The 22,306-nt window shown below is 48.2% G+C and overlaps 1 long non-coding RNA gene across 1 annotated transcript in view; it reads left to right on the top strand.

Moving 5' to 3' along the window:
* The window catches only part of LOC309361330, a 1,008,653-nt gene that overhangs the window by 78,895 nt on the left and 907,452 nt on the right, over nucleotides 1-22,306 (top strand). The gene's annotated exons all lie outside the window — the stretch shown is intronic.

Here is a 22,306-nt window from a genome sequence, read left to right as displayed (position 1 = left end):
AGATAGAGGGGGGTTTGCCCTGCCGGACTTAAGACTCTATTATGAAGCAGCAGCTTTTTGCTGGTTGAAACACTGGCTACTTCTTGAAGACACAGACATTTTAGATTTGGAGGGGTATGATAATAACTTTGGTTGGCATGCATATCTATGGTACGACAAGGCAAAGGTGTATAAAAGTTTTAAAAACCATATTGTCAGGAAAGCATTATACAATGTTTGGACTCGATATAAAGACTTGTTGGAAAGTAAAACTCCCAGGTGGTTGTCACCAATGGAAGCTAAGGCGGTGAAAAAACTTAATATGGATTCAAATTGGCCAAAATACTGTGAAATCCTAGAACAAGATGGTGAGAAGCTTAAACTTCAGAGTTATGAGAAATTAAAGTTCAAAGTTCGAGATTGGTTACATTACCATCAGATAAATGAGACATTTAAGCAGGACAGGAAAATAGGATTTCAGAAGGAGAGGTCAAAATTAGAAACAGAACTGTTAGAACCCAATACTAAGAATTTGTCAAGAATGTATAACTTGCTGTTGAAATGGAATACACAGGATGAAACAGTGAAATCAGCTATGATTAAATGGGCACAAGATATAGGTCATGATATTATGTTTGCTGAATGGGAACAGTTATGGACCACTGGTGTTAAATTTACGGCATGTAATGCCTTAAAAGAAAACATAATGAAAATGATTTACAGGTGGTACATGACCCCAGTCAAGCTTGCAAAAATTTACCATTTGCCCAATAATAAATGCTGGAAATGTAATGAGACTGAAGGTACCTTTTACCACCTTTGGTGGACCTGCCCAAAGATTAAAGCCTTTTGGGAAATGATCTATAATGAAATTAAGAAGGTCCTTAAGTGGACTTTTCCTAAGAAACCTGAGGCTTTTCTCCTGGGTATGGTTGGCCAATTGGTGCCAAAGAAGGATAGGACATTTTTTATGTATGCCACTACAGCAGCAAGAATTCTTCTGGCAAAGTATTGGAAGATGCAAGAACTACCTACTCTGGAAGAATGGCAGACAAAGGTGACAGACTTCATGGGACTGGCAGAGATGACCGGCAGAATCCGAGACCAGGGGAAAGAGACAGTGGAAGAGGACTGGAAGAAATTTAAAATATTTCTTAAAAACTGTTGTAAAATTGAGGAGTGTAAAGATGTCAAGGGGTAAGAAGTAGAGAATTACAGCTGTAACTAATAAGTTTAAGGAAATTTAATGAAAGGGAACTAATAGATAAACTGACTAAAGGTGTGATGGCCTGGGATTCCGATTCAGAGGATGAACCAGAGGAATCCCAGCCTGCACTGGAGTCCCCGCCTCCAGGGCCGGCTGAACTGGGGCAAGGCCTAGATGCTGAAGAGCCTGCACCTGTGACAGAGCTTCAGGAGCTGGCCCCAGGTGAAGCCCTTCTGGCCCCAGAGGGGCTTGACGACTCAGTGGCCACAGGTGAGCCTCCTCCAGGGCCCAGTAACCCTTCGGCCTCTCCTGATCTGCAGAGGCTTAGGGCAGAGAGGCGAAGGGAACTGGTTGCCCCCAGGAGGAGTGCTCGCCTTAAGGCCAGAGGAGGCGGGGCTTCTGGGGGCCGGGACCGCCCCCGGCCTTAGAAGAGGATAAAAGCCCAGTCAGCCTGGCCCCAGGTTGTGGGAGCAACGTCGTTGTTGGCTTCAGACCTTCCTGTGTTCCTGATCCCTGCTCGGCCTCCTGTTCCTGACTATCCGGTGTTCCTGATCCCTGCTCGGCCTCCTGTTCCTGACTATCCGGTGCTCCTGTTCCCTGCTCAGCCTCCTGTTCCAGCGTTCCTGTTCCCCGCCCGGCTCTCCGCCTTGGACCTCGCCCCTCTTCGTGTGGACTCTGCTTACACCCACAGTACCTACCCCCGGGACCAGCACAGTTTGCTCCCGCCACACCCGCACTCCCCCTTCGTTGGGGTGCGTTCGGGAAGAGCCAGAGGCCATGGCTGACCAGGCGGCTGCACTGGAGGCTTTGGCCCAGGAAAACCAGGCCTTGACCCACACCGTGCAGCAGCTCAGCGATGCGGTGACGGCTCTTCAGCAGCGCTTGGAAGCCCCACCGGCTCCTGGCAAGTACCCAGTGGCTTTGCCCGAGAAATTTAATGGGGCCCCGGCCAGCTTTCCCATGTTCCTCGCCCAAGCCAAGCTGTATATTCAGGGGCGAGCCCGGAACTTCCCTGACGACCGCACCAAGGTGCACTTTTTGATTAGTTTGTTAAAGGACCAGGCGGTCAAGTGGGCGTTGCCGCTACTCAGGCAAGACTCCCCCTTGCTGGCAGACTATACGGGGTTTTGCAATCTCCTGGAGGCCGCGTACGGCAACCCCCTGAAAGGGAGTCAAGCCAACCGGGCGATTCGGCGGTTGGAACAGGGCAAGTCCACGGTAGCCGCATATACCACGGAGTTTCGGCTGTTGGCACAGGATTTGACCTGGAACGACTCGGCACTGCGGGACCAGTATCTCGAAGGGCTTTCGGACGAGATACTGGACCAGCTGGCCACGATGGAACGCCCCACCACGCTAGACACTCTCATTCAACGGAGTCTACAGATAGACGACCGGCTGGAGGATCGTCGCCAGGCCCGGGGCCAACGACACCTCCACTTCTCGGCACCAGTTTCTTCCGGCAGCCCCTCGGTCACAACTAAGTTATCGGAGGAGCCTATGCGGCTCGGGGCAGTGCGGCCACGCCTTTCCCCCGTAGAGAAGGAGCGGCGTCGGGAGGGGAATCTATGTCTCTACTGTGGCGGAAGTGGACACTACGCTCGGTCCTGCCCTGAGAAACGCCGGCCGCAGGGAAACCGCCAACCCCCAGTAGCTGATGGCCCTAGCTACCGGGGGTCCCAAACACCGCAGAATGGGCCCGCACCAATAGACTTGCAACATCTTATGGTTCCGGTACGTTTATACCCTCCAGGTGGGCCCTGGATTCTTACCCATGCTTTGGTGGATTCAGGAGCAACCCGTTCTTATATGGACGCTGCTTTTGCTGCCCATCATCAGGTGCCACTTCGGAACAAGCCAGAACCGGTCCAGGTGGAAGCAATTGACGGACGGCTTCTACGTTCGGGAGCCGTTACTCAGGAGACCCAGCCCCTGGTCCTGTGTCTCCAGCAGCACCGGGAGTTGCGAACTTTGGACATTGCCTCTATGCCCCGGTTCCCCCTCGTGCTCGGGATGGACTGGTTGGAAGCTCACAACGTTCAGATTGACTGGGTCAAACGGACTGTGCACTTCCCAGACCCATGTTCCCATGCTCAATCCGAGACGCTGGCGGCCGCGCCCACGGAGCAGGCAGCACCCACGCTCCCAGCCGTGTACCAGGACTACCAGGACGTGTTTGAGGAACGGGGGGCGGACCAGCTGCCGCCGCATCGGCCTTTTGACTGCGGCATAGACCTCCAACCCGGAGCGCCTTTACCAGTGAGTCGCTTATATTCTCTAACAGAGCCAGAGCGCGAGGCTTTGCAGGACTTCTTGCGCAAGAACCTGGAGCGTGGGTTCATTAGGCCTTCCACCTCGCCTACCGCGGCACCAGTGCTCTTTGTTAAGAAGAAATGTGGGGAACTCCGCCCTTGCCATGATTACCGAGCCCTGAACAAAATTACCATCCCAGACCGGTACCCCTTGCCCCTTATTTCGGAGTTGCTGGAGCGGGTGCAAGGGGCACAGGTGTTCACCAAGCTGGACCTCCGGGGGGCCTACAACTTGATTCGGATCCGAGCCGGGGATGAGTGGAAGACAGCGTTTGGGACCCGGTACGGGCAGTTCGAATACTTGGTTATGCCCTTCGGTTTGTGCAACGCGCCTGCTGTGTTCCAACGCTACATCAACCACGTGTTCCAGGATTTGTTAGACAAGTACGTGGTGATGTACTTGGACGACATACTGGTTTACTCCCGTGACCCGGCTCGCCATGAGGGACATGTCTGGACCGTGCTGCAGCGCTTGCGTGAGCACCGTTTGTACGCAAAGCTCAGCAAGTGCGAGTTCCATCAGCGGACTGTGGACTTCCTTGGTCACCGGCTCTCTCCAGATGGGGTGCAGATGGACCCTGGGAAGGTGGCAGCGGTTCGAGAATGGGCGGCACCCCGGAACTGCAAGGACCTACAGCGTTTCCTGGGGTTCGCCAACTACTACCGGACCTTCATCGCAGATTATGCTCATCGCACCACCCCGTTGGCCGGGCAACTGTGCCCAAAGACGCCGTTTTCCTGGGACAAGGAGGCAGAGGAGGCGTTTCAGGGGTTGAAGGCCTGTTTCCAGAGGGCGCCGATCTTACAACATCCTGACCCCTCTCGACCCTTTGTGGTGGAGACCGACGCCTCCAGTACGGCTCTCGGTGCCGTCTTGTCTCAACAGAATGGACCTGAAGCGCCACTCTTACCCTGCGCCTTCTATTCCCGCCAGCTCCTACCAGCGGAGCGTAACTATACTGTGTGGGAGCGGGAACTACTGGCCATCAAGGTGGCCTTTGAGGTCTGGCGCCACCATCTTGAGGGGGCACGACATCCGGTGGAGGTGAGAACCGACCACCGGAACCTGGAGTACCTTCAGACCACCCGCAAGCTGAACCAAAGACAGATCCGGTGGGCGTTGTTCTTTTCCCGGTTCCAGTTCCGGATACGCTACATTCCTAGCTCTCAGAACCAGAAGGCGGATGCCCTGTGCCGGAAACCTGAAGACAACGCAGACACGGTACAGCAAGCAGAACCCACCACGATCCTACCTCCAGCTGCATTCCTGGCCACCCAGGAGGCGGAGCCACTGCAGGCTCGGGTGCGGGAACAGCAGCGGATCGACGCTTGGGCCCAGGAACGACTCCGGGAGCTGGCTGAAGGGTCCAGCCCACAGTATCCAGGGCTGGTCCTGCATCAGGGCCTTCTGCTGCACCACGGCCGTCTGTACATCCCGCCAGGGCCACTGCGGCTGGAGGTTCTCCGGATGGCCCATGATGCCCCAGCAGCGGGGCACTTTGGACGGTATCGGACCACCCATCTGGTCAGCCGTGAGTTTTGGTGGCCCCGCCTGAAGGCTGACGTGGCTCGCTACGTTGCTGGTTGTGAAGTCTGCCGGCGCGCCAAGGGCCCTACCGGGCGACCCCCCCGGCCTACTTCAGCCATTGCCAGTTCCACCGCGCCCTTGGCACACGGTTTCGTTGGACTTTGTAGTGGACTTACCCCCGTCTCGTGGCTGTACCTGCCTTCTAGTTTTCTCCGACCATTTCACCAAGATGGTGCACTGCACCCCCTGCCCATCTGTACCCACAGCCAAGGAAACCGCTCAGCTGTACCTTCAGCATGTCTTCCGCCTGCATGGCCTACCTGAGCGCGTGGTGTCCGACCGGGGCGTTCAGTTCACATCCCGGTTCTGGCGAGCATTGCACCAGACCCTCGGGACAGAGGTCTGCCTCTCGTCAGCCTACTACCCACAGACCGATGGCCAGACGGAACGGGCGAACGCGGTGCTGGAGCAGTACCTCCAGTGTTACTGCAGCTACCAGCAGGATGACTGGGTCGACCACCTGGCATTGGCGGAGTTCGCCTACAACAACGCGGTGAATGCGTCCACCCAGCAGACCCCGTTCCAGGCCAGTTACGGTTACCATCCACGCCTGTTTCCAGATGTGCTGCCGGCATCCGCGGTCCCGGCGGTGACGGAGTGGCTTCAAGAGCTCCAGTCCCAGCAACAGCTTTTGGTGGAGCAACTGCACCAGGCCAAGGAAGCGTACAAAGCCCAGGCCGACCGCCACCGCCAGGTGGGGGCCGGAGCTTCGCGTCGGTGACCTGGTTTGGCTCTCCACTCGCCACCTCCACCCCTCTCGACCTTCGCGGAAGTTGGACGCCCGCTTCACCGGCCCGTTCCCTATCGTGGACCAAGTCTCTCCTGTGGCATTCCGCCTCCGGTTACCCGCAACCCTGAAGGTTCACCCGGTCTTCCACAGGTCCCTTCTGAGTCCGGTGGCCCCACCCGACGAGTTCCACCCGAACCGTCCACGACCGCAGCCAGTGTTGGTTCAGGGAGAGCCTGAGTACGAGGTGTAACGCATCCTGGACTCCCGATACCGCAGGGGAAAGCTGCAGTATCTCATTGACTGGAAGGGGTACGGACCGGAGGACCGTTCCTGGGAACCAGCGGCCAATGTCCACGCACCTGCCTGCCTCCGAGAGTTCCATGCGACATACCCCGGCAAGCCGGGTCCGGACCCTCGGTTGAGGGGGGGGCCTGGGAGGGGGGATGGTGTGATGGCCTGGGATTCCGATTCAGAGGATGAACCAGAGGAATCCCAGCCTGCACTGGAGTCTCCGCCTCCAGGGCCGGCTGAACTGGGGCAAGGCCTAGATGCTGAAGAGCCTGCACCTGTGACAGAGCTTCAGGAGCTGGCCCCAGGTGAAGCCCTTCTGGCCCCAGAGGGGCTTGACGACTCAGTGGCCACAGGTGAGCCTCCTCCAGGGCCCAGTAACCCTTCGGCCTCTCCTGATCTGCAGAGGCTTAGGGCAGAGAGGCGAAGGGAACTGGTTGCCCCCAGGAGGAGTGCTCGCCTTAAGGCCAGAGGAGGCGGGGCTTCTGGGGGCCGGGACCGCCCCGGCCTTAGAAGAGGATAAAAGCCCAGTCAGCCTGGCCCCAGGTTGCGGGAGCAACGTCGTTGTTGGCTTCAGACCTTCCTGTGTTCCTGATCCCTGCTCGGCCTCCTGTTCCTGACTATCCGGTGTTCCTGATCCCTGCTCGGCCTCCTGTTCCTGACTATCCGGTGCTCCTGTTCCCTGCTCAGCCTCCTGTTCCAGCGTTCCTGTTCCCCGCCCGGCTCTCCGCCTTGGACCTCGCCCCTCTTCGTGTGGACTCTGCTTACACCCACGGTACCTACCCCCGGGACCAGTACAAAAGGGTTGCTAAAGAATTGTGGAATAAGGATGCAGCGAAAGGGAGGTATGGGGAAGTCGGAGGAAAGAAGGAGTATGAAATTAAGGTTATGAAATTATATATGTTTAATGTTTTGTATGTTTTTGTTTTGTGCTGTGTTTGGTTTTTTTATTATGTGTTTGAAAAATGAATAAAAATTATTTTTTTTAAAAAAAAAGGAAAGAGAACCGAAGATACCAAGACCAGGAGCTTTGGACCCAGGGAAGCCACCACTGGGAGTGGATAAATCAGAGAAAGTGATACCACCCACAGATCAAGAACAATTGTTGGGAGCTGTTGGAGGGAATATAGAATAATTTATACAATGTCTCTGCAGGTACTAAGTTGGAATATTTGAGGTTTGAATTCCCCTGACAAAAGGAAAAGAATCTTTCATCTATGGAAAAGGAAAAATTGGACTTGATTTGTTTGCAAGAAACCCATGTGACCAGAATACACAAGAAAGTATTAATCAACAAAAGATTAGGCCAAGAATTTATCTCATCAGATAAAGTTAAAAAGAGAGGAGCTGTGATCTATGCAAAAGAAAGTTTATCACCAAAATTCACTTTTAAAGATGACCAAGGAAGATTTGTGGCAATTGAGATACAATTTCAAGGAGAGAGACTCTGGATAGTAGGGGTCTATGCACCAAATGAGGGGAAATCAGAATTTTTTAAGAAACTGCACGAGACATTGTTGGACTTTATGGATTACAATATCATCATGCTCAGAGATATGAATGGGGTGGTATCGACAAACATGGATAAGTCAGAAAGACAGGTGGTGACAAAAGATGGAAGACTACCGAAAACCTTTTTTGAAATGACAGACAATATGGACCTGATTGACATTTGGAGAACTAAGAACCCCCTAGGTAGAGAGGGGACTTTCTTTTCTGAAGCCCAAAAGACCTGGACAAGAATTGACCAAATCTGGATAATCAGAGGAATGGTTCCCAAGATTCAAAAGGTGGAAATCTGTCCAAAAACCTGTTCCGACCATAATCCTGTGAAAATGGAAACACCGACTGGTTCCTTCAGATGGAGGATGAATGACACCTTGTTTAGAGATACAGAAATTACCAAGAAGGCCCAAAAAATGATGAAAGACTATTTTGAGATTAATTTGAAGACCTCTGTGGAAAAAAGAGTAATCTGGGACGCAAGTAAAGCTGTAATGAGAGGGTTCCTGATACAGCAGAACGCAATAAAAAGGAGAACTCAAGAGGAGAAAAAAGAAAAGATTTTGGAGAAGATAAGAGGAGAGAAGAGGCTTAGAGCTAAACCAAAGTCACAAGAGATTCTGAGAGAAATTAAATTAAACCAAGTACAATATATGAAAATGATAAATCAAGATATTGAATGGAAAATCAAACAGATGAGACAAAAGACCTTTGAATCAGCCAATAAATGTGGGAAGCTGCTAGTGTGGCAGTTCAAGAAGAGACAAAAGTTAAATACGGTTACAAATCTTGAGGTGGAAGGAAAGAGCATACAGAACCCACAGGAGATCAGAAATTGTTTCCAGAGATACTTTAAACAACTTTATACACAAGGGCCACAGATTGAGACAAAAAATGACCAATTTTTGAAAACCAATGGATTACAAAAAATTCCTCAAGAAAATAAATTGTTATTGAACCACAAAATAACTGAACAAGAGGTGGAATGTGCGATTCAGAACATGCAATTGGGCAAATCTCCAGGGCCTGATGGATTAACCTCTAAATACTATAGAACTTTGAAAGACTATTTAATTCAACCACTAAAGGAGGTGTGCAACAAAATTATGGAGGGGGGAAAAGCGCCTGAGTCGTGGAAAGAAGCTTATATCACACTTATACCGAAAACTGAGTCTGAAAAGACACAACTTAAGAACTACCGTCCCATATCCCTGCTTAATGTGGATTATGAAATTTTTGCAGACATTTTGGCTAAAAGATTGAAAAAAGTATTGGCAGAGGCTATACATAAAGATCAGGCAGGCTTTCTCCCTGGAAGACATCTATCGGACAATATGAGGAATATAATTAACGTCCTAGAAAAATTGCAGGTGAATATCAACACAAAAGCAGTGTTGATATTTGTAGACGCGGAGAAAGCCTTTGACAATATCTCCTGGAGTTTCATGAAGAAGAACCTTCAGGGGATGGGGGTCGGACAAAATTTTGAAAATGGTATAGGTGCGATCTATTCTGAACAAAAGGCCAAATTGATAGTTAATAACGTGGTGACAGAGGAATTTAAAATAGAGAAAGGGACACGACAAGGCTGCCCAATTTCCCCACTGCTCTTTATTTCGGTTCTGCTGAATATGATTAGAAGGGACCAGTTGATTCAAGGTATTCAGGTCGGAGTTAAACAATACAAACTTAAAGCCTTCGCAGATGACCTAGTACTGACATTACAGGAGCCAGTACCTAGCACCAAGAGGGCCTTATAAGTAATCCAGGAATTTGGTCAAGTAGCAGGTTTTAAGTTGAATAAGTTAAAAACCAAGGTTTTGGAGAAAAATTTGACACCAATAGAGAGGGAGAGGTTTCATAAGGAGACAGACTAACATTGGTAAAGAAGGTAAAATACCTGGGGGTGAATATGACCGCTAAGAATGTGAACTTATTTAAAGATAATTATGAGAAATGTTGGTCAGAAGTGAAGAAAGATCTAGAAACTTGGTCGAATTTGAAGCTTTCCTTGCTGGGTCGAATTGCTGTTATTAAGATGAATGTATTGCCGAGAATGTTATTTTTATTTCAATCACTACAAATCATTGACAAGATGGACTGTTTCAAGAAGTGGCAAAGAGATAAATCTAGATTTGTCTGGCAGGGCAAAAAGCCCAGAATAAAATTTAAGATACTTACTGATGCTAAAGATAGAGGGGGGTTTGCCCTGCCAGACTTTAAACTCTATTATGAATCAGCAGCTTTCTGCTGGCTGAAGGAATGGCTACTTCTGGAAAATACGGATGTGTTAGATCTTGAAGGGTATGACGATGTATTTGGGTGGCATGCATATTTGTGGTATGGCAAGGTAAAAGCGCACAAGGCATTTAAAAACCATATTGTCAGGAAAGCATTGTTTGATGTTTGGATTAGATATAAGGACTTTTTGGAGAGTAAAACCCCAAGGTGGCTTTCACCCATGGAAGCGAAAGCTCTGAAAAAACTTAATATGGAGGCCAAATGGCCAAAATACTGGGAAATTTTAGAACAGGAAGGTGGCAAATTGAAATTGCAGAGTTATGAGAAGCTTAAAGAGAAGGTGTGAGACTGGTTACACTATTTTCAAATAAGAGAGGTTTACAACCAGGACAAAAAAGTGGGTTTCCAGGTGGAAAGATCAAAGTTAGAGACAGAACTGTTAGAACCCAATGCTAAAATACTATCAAGAATGTACAATTTGCTGTTGAAATGGAACACTGAGGAAGAAACGGTAAAATCTGCAATGATAAAATGGGCACAAGATATAGGATATAATTGTTAGGATATTTCCGTTCCACCTTAAAAGGGAGCAGGCTGTGTGAGTCAGAGTCTGCGTGTTTCCTGTTTCTCAGGATGTTTTATGTTTGCTATTGCTTTCGTCTTCTCTCTCTGCGCCAGAACACGATAGCAGTCGGTCATGTTTTCTTTGTTCTGACCAACGCTGAATAAACATTCTAAATGATACTCTCCTGAGTGCAACTTTTGCTGTGTGGATTCTGCTGATAGAGTGTGCATCAGCCCAGGAATGTGGCAATCTGTTTCTGAGGCTTGGTGCCGCTAATTGCTGATACTGCGTGACTACGGGACATCAACAGATCGTCCGGAGACGACGTGGAAGGCAGTGATGGCCTTTGTCTCCCTGGCAGTATCCCAACAACAGGTTTCGGGCCCAGATTCACGGCACTTACAGGAGAGTAAGACTGCGACAGACTGCTGAGGTATGTGGAGGAAAAGCCAAAGGAGAGGCTTTTCTGAATGCCGCGGAAAAGAGCTTTTGATGTCCGGCAAAACTAATTGGTCCGGGAGCGGCGCCAGAGAATTCGTGATTAATGGGCTGCCAAGATAAGGAGTCTTTGAAGTAAAGAAAGAGACTCGGGCTCACGTAAAGACCTGGAATGGAGTTTTTCCAAGTGTCTGAAGCTGCTGAATGCCCAAAGTTAAAAGGGGGAAATTATCAGACCTGGGCAAAATGGTGTGAGAGTTTGCTGCGTCAGTACGGAGTGTGGCAAACTGTGTCTCAAGCCCCCCCCAGTTCCTCTGACAGAGAAATGGGAGGCCCAGAATTCGAGGGCCATTGACATAAGCGTCCTGTCCGTCTCTTTGGAGGAAATAAAAACGCTTGCTGGCAACGTGACGGCACGTGAGATGTGGAATGCTTTGAAAGCTGCCCATCTGCCAATCATCCCAGCCCAGAGTTTGACTGCATCGGAGGTCCTGGCTGTTTCCCAGAATGCGAGTGAATGCAGGGATGCTGAGGGCACCAGTTGCAAGCTGCAGGGGGAGCAGACTGTGATGTCAGCCCAGGCAGCATTCCAGCCTCCAGGGGGAGCCAAGGAGTCGGCAGCTGAGAGCTCTGTTTTGTTGGGGATAAGCAGTGTCCAGTGCACAGCGGAATGATGAAAAGTATGAGCCAACATGCTCTATACTACTTTATTTACAGTTCAAAGCTGGTAAGTTACAGAAAAAACATCTTCCCTCTGCCGGAGCAGAGAAAGCGTCATCTCTCCTCTAAAGCACGGAGAGAATCACAAACTGAAACTGCAAAGAACAGTCAAAAAACAGGAAACCAGTGTACGTCATATCCAGTCTCCCGTTCCCGTGAGAAAACCTCCAACAGTACATCCTGTGGAATGTAAACAACCTGTCTCGTGACAAGCACTTCGCTGCACAGAGAAGAAAGCAGAAACCAACATCCTCCCCCTTTCTGTGAACATCTCTGGGCAGCGTGTTCGTACAATATCAGTACAAACCCAACTTCTGCACATAGGTACAGTGTTGATCCCTTGATACAATCTTGGACAATACATCAGCAGGAATTTCATTACCTGGCATATAGGACACCGTTACGAGTCCCTTCTGAATACGTTCCCTAGCATGTTGCAATTTCAATTGCAAGTGCTTCGTGCTTTGCTTACAACCTTCAGAATTCAGCAAAGCCAAACATGCTTTGTTGTCCTGGTAAACCTGGATTGGACATTTGACAGGAATTTTCATGTCTTTGCACAATTGTAACAACCATTCACAATCTTTAAGTGAATAAGACAGTGCATTCAGTTCAGCTTCACAAGTACTTAAGCTAACTGTTGTTTGCTTCTTGCATGACCAATCAAATAGACCCTGATTGTACTTATAGCAAACTCCAGACGTACTTTTCCTGTCTGTAGTGTCACTTCCAAAACTTGCATCTGCAAATATTTCAAGACCACCAGACTTCTGATTGTTAAATTTCAGTCTGTAATGCATAGTGCCTTTCAAATACCGCGCTATGCGTTTCAGAGCTTTCCAATCCTTAACAGTAGGATTGTTGACTTGTCTGCTTAGCAAATTACAGCTAACAGCAATGTCAGGTCTTGAACATCTGGCAATGAAGTTTAGTTTGCCTAGCACACTTCTGTACAGTGTAGTGTCAGAAAATGCTTCTTCAGTGTCATCTACCTGATAACCTGTTATCATCGGTGTATCCACAGGGTTAGCATCCATCAGGTTTAGTTTGCTTAACACATCAGCAATTTTCCGTGACTGGTGTACTAGAATGTTACCATCTTGATCTCTCTCTATTTCCAGAGATAGGTAGTTGTTTACCTCACCAAGATCTTTCATGTCAAAGTGCTCTTTCAGTTGAGCTAGGGCGTTATTGTACATTGTGACATCTTTCCAAAAGAATAAAAGATCATCAACATAAAACAATACAGTTTCTTTTGCCCCTCCTCTTTGACAAATACACATGGATCAGATTTCCCTTGCTTAAAACCTAGAGAAAACAATACTTCAGTGAGTTTTGTGTGCCAACACCGTGCACTTTGTTTGAGACCATAAAGGGACTTTTTCAGAGCACAAACAAATCCCTGTTTTACCTGTACGCCATCAGGTGGAAGCATATAAAGTGATTCACCTAGAGATCCGTACAGAAAAGCTGTATTCACATCATGGTGACTAATGTGTAGATTTTCCTCTGCAGCTAGCTTGAGCATAAGCCTAATGCTCTCATACCTCACTGTAGGTGAGTAGGTCTCGTGATAGTCTTCACCTGGTACCTGTGCAAATCCTCTGGCTACCAATCTGGCTTTGTGTCTGACTATCTTGCCATTTTGATCAGTCTTCGCTTTGAAGACCCATTTGCTTCCAAGCAGTTTCATTCCTGGAACTACTGGAACTAGGTCCCATGTTTTGTTCCTTTCCAAGGAATCAAGCTCAGCCTTCATGGCATTTAACCATGGCTCAGCTTCCTTTGAATCCAAATCCTGGATTTCTTGGAAACTTGAAGGTTCAAAAACCTTCTTGGAGCTTTTAACAGCTGTTACTGCTATCTTAGCATACTCATCAGCAAATCTCTTTGGAGGTCTACCTTTTGTGGCTCTCTGTGACCTACGAATTAGCCTCAAGTCTTCAACACTCTCCTCTTCCTTCTTAGGAGAAAAGTGACCTATTGTGAACAATGGTTCCTCCAATTCTTGATCAGAACTTTCAGAGGGTCGCATAGAGGCTTTCGCACTCTTGAAATCCTCTGAATCATCCGATTCAGTTTCAGTTTCAGACTCAGAATCAGAACCTTCATCAGTGGGTGTGGGTTGTTGCGGTTGCTTTTGACTATCCTCAGTCTCATCACTGTCATCAGGATAACATTGGAAAATTCCCACATTTTCCCCCCACTTGGCATTGTACTCAGCACTTCTTGTGAGCTTAATTTCCTTAGAGTCAGTCATCATTATTCTGTAAGACCCTTTCTGATAACCTAGAAAGATACCATGCAATCCACGCTTGTCTAACTTGGAGTTTTGTGGTGAGTGAACCCACATGTCCGAACCAAAAATTTTCATGTGTTTGATGTATGGCTTCTTGCCAAACATCTTCTCATAGGGGGTACAACCAATCGCTGAAGATAACCTGCGATTATAACTGTAAGTGAAACATGAGAGAGCTTCGGCCCAATAACTCTCTGGAAGATTTGCATCATGCAGCAAGGTTTTTAACCCTTGAAGCAATGTTTGATTTGCTCGTTCCGCAAGTCCATTCTGCCATGGCGAGCGAGGATTAGACAAATCGTGTTGAATTCCTTTCTCAGCCAGAAAAGCTTCAAACTGCTGAGAAGTGAATTCTCCCCCCCGGTCAGTGAAAAGAATCTTTATCTTCTTACCATGCACATTTCCCAACCAAGCACAGAATTCCTTGAACCTAGGAAAAGCCTCTGATTTCTGCTTGAGATTGTACACAAAAATATACCTGGAAAATGCATCAAGGAGAACCATGAAGTACCTATTTCCACCCAAAGAGGGCGCTAGTGGTCCAACCAAATCAGCATGAATAATTTGGTATGGTTCTGTAGCTTGCCTACTAGACACCTTACCTTTCGCAGTCATTTTCACCTTGTTTGCTGCGCATGCCTTGCACTTCATGTGGTACCTGCAGGGTTTAATAGTCATACCTTCAACCAAGGCAGGCATTTTAGATACTGCCTCAAAATGCAAATGACCAAATTTTCGATGAAAATCGTGAATACATTCTGCATGCAAACTTTTGTTAGAACCTGCAATGCAACAAGTGTCATCCTGCACAACATCATCATAATACAAAACAAACGACCAACAAATTCAGCATACAATTGATAATCATTTTTCTTGGTGATGATGCATCTATTGTTCTTAAAGGAAACGTCAATTTTCTTCTCAATCAGCTGTCCAACGCTGAGCAGATTATGTTTCGCATCCGGCACATAAAGAACATCCTGTATCGATAAGTCCAAACTGTGAAGAACAACAGTTCCGTAGCCTTTACTGGGGATTGTGTGGTCATCCGCCTGGTGAATTGCACCTTCCTGCGGTGTAAAAGACACGAACAGTCGCTTATCGTTGCACATGTGGTGCGTTGCAGCCGAATCAACAACGAAGAAAGATCTAGACGTCTTCTGGACCTCTGCAACCTCTGCAACCTTTGGAGCGAAGCGTGAGACCATTGCCTTGTGCTGCGTTGTCCTGGACACCGGACCTTTGCCTTAGCTCTGGCCTTTTCCACGCGATGAGCTTCCACTGCGCTGCTCTGTCTTGGCCCTGGGATATTTGCATTCCCTCTTCATATGGCCTAGACGTCCACACGAGTAGCATTTCACTGCCTTCAAAGCTTTGGCGCCATCTGGTGGTTCCACTGCACTATGGGATGACGACTGTGAAGTCTCCCCATTGTTGATGCAGCTAGCACCCCGCCGATCTGCTTCATTCTGAATCATGGCAGTTTCACAGGCTACTGTGAGTTGAGCATTTGGCTGATCAGTGGTATCAAATCCCCACTTGCCTTGTCCAGCCTTCTGCAGCTAGCCATCATGACTGCTTTAAATCAAGCTGCTTCTGTGTACAGCTGCTTCAATCCAAAGGCAAATCAAAACAGCCTCTGCCTTGCCTGAGCCTCTTTGCTTATCTGCAGCTGCTTCAAACTGCATTCCCAAAGGCAAGTTCAATAGCGAAAGTCCCCAAGTGCTTTCTCTATTGCCCTAAATTCATGCTGCGTCAGATCTGCAGCTGCTGTGAAACAACAGCACTTCTAAAAGTTACTTTCACTTTCCCAGCCATAGGAAATTGTTTTCTTTTAGCCTTTTGCCTGTGCCACGGCAAAAACCGGCTATTAAAAGTTCAAAGTCCAGCCATAAAGCCAATAATTAGAAGCTGGCAGGCTGCCCGGAGCAGTAGCACATACCTTCATCAATCATCTTGACGCGCAGAGCAGATACCGTGCGTTCCGTCTCTCTGCCGCTGTTCTGATGCTTTGCCGGCACTTCGTTTCTTGCTCCTTTGTTCCTTTGCCAGGAGCCCGACTTCTGAAGTCCATCCTCAAAACACTGCATTTTTCTGGGCCCGGAACCAAATGTTGGGGATAAGCAGTGTCCAGTGCACAGCGGAATGATGAAAAGTATGAGCCAACATGCTCTATACTACTTTATTTACAGTTCAAAGCTGGTAAGTTATAGAAAAAACATCTTCCCTCTGCCGGAGCAGAGAAAGCGTCATCTCTCCTCTAAAGCACGGAGAGAATCACAAACTGAAACTGCAAAGAACAGTCAAAAAACAGGAAACCAGTGTACGTCATATCCAGTCTCCCGTTCCCGTGAGAAAACCTCCAACAGTACATCCTGTGGAATGTAAACAACCTGTCTCGTGACAAGCACTTCGCTGCACAGAGAAGAAAGCAGAAACCAACATGTTTCTCGTGGGAGCCAAGGTCATCGTCTTTGCAGAGGCCGGAAGGCCAGAGGTAAACAAAGACAGATGCCTGCAGATGGCCCGAAGCAGAGGGGGGGGGTGAAAAGCCCATGCCAGTGGAAAACAAAGCTTTGTTAGCTGGCACAGCTTCACCAAAGGCTAAAGGCAAGTCTCATGGCCAGGAGCAGGGGGGCAAGCTGCAAAAGCCCACGCTGGCGGAAAACAAGGTTTTGCTTGCTGCAAAGACTGCTCCAAAGGCTAAAGCCAAATTTGTTGTGGACTCAGGGTGCACGCGCCATTTATCGAAGGATAAGCACCTGTTTATCTCCTTTACACCTCAAGACAGAGAGATCCACCTGGCTGATGGAAGGACGTTGCAAATTGCAGGAGAAGGGACTGTTAAACTTGCAAGTTTGCATACAACCATCAGTAAAGTACTTTTTGTTCCAGGAGCTTCGGACAATTTGCTGAGCGTCCCACAGCTGATTCTGTGTGGTTTTGAGGTTTCCTTCAAGAGGAATGTCTGTGTCATCAGGAAAGGCAAAGAGGACATTTTGCATGCAAAGTTTATGGATGGTTTATTCTGTATAACTTATGATGACAATGCTGTTGTGTCTAATGCTGATTCTTGTTGTGTTGCACAAACTAACAAGGTTCTTCATGCAGGTTGTATTCATGAAGCACATCGAAGATTTTGTCACATGTCTTGGCAAGTGCTAGCCAAGATGCCAGGGTTGGTTGAAGGTTTGAGCATCAAACCTTGTAAGTATCACATGAAATGTATATCTTGCGCAGAGAACAAGGTGAAGGTTGCTCCAAAAGGCAAGGAGTCTAGCAGGCAGGCTTCCAAACCCTACCAGCTAGTGCATGCAGACCTGGTTGGTCCACTTGCGCCCTCTTTGGGAGGAACAAGGTACTTCATGGTTCTAATTGATTCTTTTTCCAGGTACATTCATGTGTTTATGCTTGAGCAGAAATCACAAGCATTCCCTAAGTTCAAGGCTTTCTGTGCTTGGTTGGAGAATGTTCGTGGTGAACGTATCGGCTGTCTTTTTACCAATCGGGGCGGGGAGTTCACTTCTCAGCAGTTTGAAGCTTTCCTGACTGAGAAGGGAATCAAGCATGACTTATCAACGCCTAGATCGCCATGGATGAATGGACTTGCGGAGCGAGCAAATCAAACGTTGCTTCAAGGCCTAAAAACCTTGTTGCATGATGCCAACCTCCCTGAGAAGTTTTGGGGGGAAGCTCTGTCAACGGTGGTTTATACCGTTAATCGCAGACTGTCATCACCCATAGGTTGCACTCCGTACGAGAAGATGTTTGGTAAGAAACCGAACGTCAAGCACATGAGAATCTTCGGTTCTGACATGTGGGTACACTCCCCACAAAACAACAAGCTTGGGAAGCGTGGGGCACATGGTTTGTTCATGGGGTACGAGAAAGGTGCATACAGGGTGTGGATGACTAGCTCTAAGTCCATTAAGTTCACCAAGAGTGTTGAGTACAATCCTAAGTGGGGGGGAAATGTGGGAATTTTCCAGAGTTACCCAGAGGAGGATGAAGGTGATGGGAAAAAGGCAGAGGATGATGATGATCCTGAGGATGAGGATGATGATCAGAGTTCGGATTCCAGTTCAGTTGGTGGCGCTGCTGCTGCTGTCAGTGACAGTGATGACACAGCAGACTACAAGAGCGCAAAGGCCTCAGTCAGACCATCTGATGCGTCTGACAATGAACTGGAAGAACCACTGTTCACCAGTGGTCACTTTTCTCCTAAGAAGGAGGAGATGAGTCCAGAAGACTTACGCCTGGTTCGCAGATCTGAGAGGGCCACCAAAGGCAGACCTCCAAAGAGGTTTGCTGATGAGTTTGCTAAGACGGCAACTGCTGTTCTTAGTAGCTCAGAGAAGGTGTGGGAACCTTCAAGCTTCAAAGAGGTTCAGGAGTTAACCTCTAAAGATGCTGAGCCTTGGCTTAATGCCATGAAGGCTGAAGTTGATTCCTTGAACAGGAACCAAATTTGGGAGTTGGTACCGGTAGTCCCAGGAATGAGACTGGTTGGCAGCAAATGGGTCTTCAAGGCCAAGACAGACCAGAATGGCAAGGTTGTCAGACACAAAGCCAGATTGGTTGCCAGAGGTTTTTCACAGGTACCAGGACAGGATTACCACGAGACCTACTCTCCCACCGTCAAATATGAGAGCATTCGACTGATGCTCAAGATCGCTGCAGAGGAGAAACTTCATGTTTCCCATCATGACATTAATACAGCTTTTTTGTACGGGATTTTGGACAAGCAGCTGTATATGCTTCCACCTGATGGAATGCAGTTACAGAAGGGAATGGTCTGTAAACTGCGGAAATCCTTATATGATCTCAAGCAGAGTGCCAGGTGTTGGAACACAAAACTCACTGAGACATTGCTTTCTCTAGGTTTTCACCAGGGCAAAGCTGATCCATGTGTGTTTGTCAAAGAGGAGGGGCAAAACAAACTGTATTGTTTATGTTTTGTTGATGATCTTCTGATGTTTTGGAAGAATCAGGCTTTTTACCAAAGCACCCTAGCTCAACTGAAGGAGCACTTTGACATGAAGGATCTTGGTGAGGTATCCAACTATCTTTCTCTGCAGGTGGAGAGAGACCAAGCAGGTAATTTTCTGGTACACCAAACACAGAAAATTGCTGATGTATTAACCAGGTTGAATTTGGTTGATGCAAACCCAGAAGACACACCGATGGTGACAGGCTACCAGGTAGATAGTACTGCTGAAGCGTTTTCTGACACTACGCTGTACAGATGCATTCTAGGCAAGTTGAATTTCATTGCTAGATGCTCAAGACCTGACATTGCTGTAAGCACTAACCTGCTTAGCAGACATGCTAACAATTCTACTGTTCAGGATTGGAAAGCTCTGAAGCGCATAGCCCGCTATTTGAAGGGGACCATGCACTACAGGCTGAGGTTCACCAGTCAGAAGACTGGAGGTCTTGAAATCTTTGCAGATGCAAGTTTTGGAAGTGACACCACGGATGGTACAAGCACTTCTGGAGTGTGCTACATGTACAACCACTGTCTGACTGGTTGTGCAAAAAGCAGACAACAGTGAGCCTAAGTTCCTGTGAAGCAGAACTCAATGCTCTGTCATTTTCACTCATGGATTGTGAATGGTTGATGCAACTGTTTAAGGACATTGGGGTTTCTGTGAAATGTCCTATACAGGTATACCAAGACAATAGATCCTGTTTGGCTTTGCTGAACTCAGAGAGTTGCAAGTAAAGAACCAAGTACTTGCAGATTAAGCTACATCGTGCAAGGGAGTGTATTCAGAAAGGACTGATTCAGGTGTCCTACATGCCAGGAAATGAAATTCCTGCTGATCTGTTGTCTAAGGTTGTTAACAGAGAACAACTTAAGGTTTACGTACAGAAGTTGCAATTGGGTGAACCACAGGTACTACAGGTTACACGGAAAGGGGGAGGATGTTAGGATATTTCCGTTCCACCTTAAAAGGGAGCAGGCTGTGTGAGTCAGAGTCTGGGTGTTTCCTGTTTCTCAGGATGTTTTATGTTTGCTATTGCTTTCGTTTTCTCTCTCTGCGCCAGAACACGATAGCAGTCGGTCATGTTTTCTTTGTTCTGACCAACGCTGAATAAACATTCTAAATGATACTCTCCTGAGTGCAACTTTTGCTGTGTGAATTCTGCTGATAGAGTGTGCATCAGCCCAGGAATGTGGCAATCTGTTTCTGAGGCTTGGTGCCGCTAATTGCTGATACTGCGTGACTACGGGACATCAACAGATCATCCGGAGACGACGTGGAAGGCAGTGATGGCCTTTGTCTCCCTGGCAGTATCCCAACAATAATATCATGTTTGCTGACTGGGAGAAGTTGTGGACCACCGGGATTAAATTCACGGCATGTAATGCCCTAAGAGAGAATATTATGAAAATGATGTATAGGTGGTACATGACCCCAGTCAAGCTCGCAAAAATATATCACTTGCCCGACAATAAATGTTGGAAATGTAAAGAAACTGAAGGTACATTCTTTCACCTTTGGTGGACGTGCCTAAGGATTAAGGCTTTCTGGGAGATGATCTATAATGAAATGAAAAAGGTACTTAAGTACACTTTCTTGAAGAAACCAGAGGCCTTCCTCCTGGGCATAGTTGGCCAATTGGTGCCAAAGAAAGATAGAACTTTCTTTATGTACGCTACAGCAACAGCAAGAATACTCATCGCAAAGCATTGGAAGACACAAGACCTACCCACTTTGGAAGAATGGCAGATGCAAGTAATGGACTATATGGAAATGGCGGAAATGACTGGCAGAATCCGAGACCAGGGAGAAGAGTTGGTGGAAGAAGATTGGAGGAAATTTTAAATTTATTTACAGAAACATTGCAAAATTTTCGAATGTTGATGACATTGAAATGAACTGAGGGGGTTCTAGCAACAAGGTAAAAAATAAGATTGGATTGATAATTATATAAATTAATTGGATATGAATTTGCTGAACAAATTTTTAAAAGGGATACAAAAGGGACCATCGGCTGGGTGAGGACTGCAGGGCCTGCTCCCTTCCAGGGCCTTTTCCAACTGGCCCAGGGGGCGTGGCCCAAGCCCTCTCTCCCAGCTATAAAGGGACTCCTGCTGCTGGGAAGCCTCGGACCATCGGCTGGGTGAGGACTGCAGGGCCTGCTCCCTCCCAGGGCCTTTTCCAACTGGCCCAGGGGGCGTGGCCCAAGCCCTCTCTCCCAGCTATAAAGGGACTCCTGCTGCTGGGAAGCCTCGGACCATCGGCTGGGTGAGAACTGCAGGGCCTGCTCCCTTCCAGGGCTTTTTCCAACTGGCCCAGGGGGCGCGGCCAAGGCCCTTATTCCAAGTGGTTAATGTGTTTTAAAATGTCCTCAAGCAGTCGGTGGCAATTTAAATTTGTATTTCTCTTTTTCCTTTTTTCTTCTGTTGGGGTGGGTGGGTGGGATGGATATTTGGTTGGGGATTAATTTTAGTATTATTGTTCTGTTTTGTTTTCTGTTGTTTTATTGGTTCTGTATAGTTTGTATTTTGTTTTTAAGGGGCGGGATCAGGGCTGCCTGGGAGTGGGGCCCCAGCCAACACGATGGCTGGGACAAGTTCCACAGGGGCGGAAGCACTGGGACATCCGATCTCGGTGATCATGGGCAGGAGGCGGAGTTACGCTAAGACCAGACCATGTCATTACCGAGGAGGCAGGTTTAGTCGCTGTTTGAAGACTATCCCTGCCTCCGGGTCTGGCCTTGACCGGATGGATACTGGAATCAACAGGGGAAACCCACATGACCTGAAGGTGTTGCTGTGTAATGCCAGGTCAATGATGAATAAAACCACTGCCATCCACGACCTGATTGTGGATGGAGGATTTGACTTGGCATGTGTGACAGAGACCTGGTTGGAGGAAGCAGATGGGCCTGTACTTGCTGCCGCTTGCCCACTGGGTTTCTCTTACGCACAGCAACCCAGGTCATGTGGGCGGGGAGGGGGGGTTGCAGTGATTTTTAGGAAGTCACTAGTTTGCATCAGGCGTCCTACTGGGAAGACCCAGTTTTCTGAGTGCATGTTCTGGAAGTTGGGCAATAGGGGCAGTACAGGATTCCTTTTGGTGTACCAACCTCCCCGCTGCACCAAGGATTCCCTGTCCGAGCTGCTTCAGGTCGTGGCAGATGTTCTCCTGGAGACACCTAGCTTGGTTGTCCTAGGGGATTTTAACATCCATGCCGACACGACCTTACAAGGGGCCGCTCGGGACTTCGTGGAAAGCATGGCCTCCATGGGGCTGTCCCTGAATAAGTTGGGCCCAACTCATAGTCATGGACATGCCTTAGACCTGGTATTCACCTCTAGTGACGTGGGTGATCTGACACTAAGTAAAAGTGAAACCAAAGAAGTGCCATGGTCAGATCACTTCCTGGTGCAACTGGACTTCTCCGCGACCCTTCCCCTCTGCA

The sequence above is a fragment of the Podarcis melisellensis genome (genome assembly GCF_964234715.1).
Source record: "Podarcis melisellensis genome assembly, chromosome: W".
NCBI lineage: Eukaryota > Metazoa > Chordata > Lepidosauria > Squamata > Lacertidae > Podarcis > Podarcis melisellensis.
This window is presented reverse-complemented; position numbering and strand designations above follow the sequence as displayed.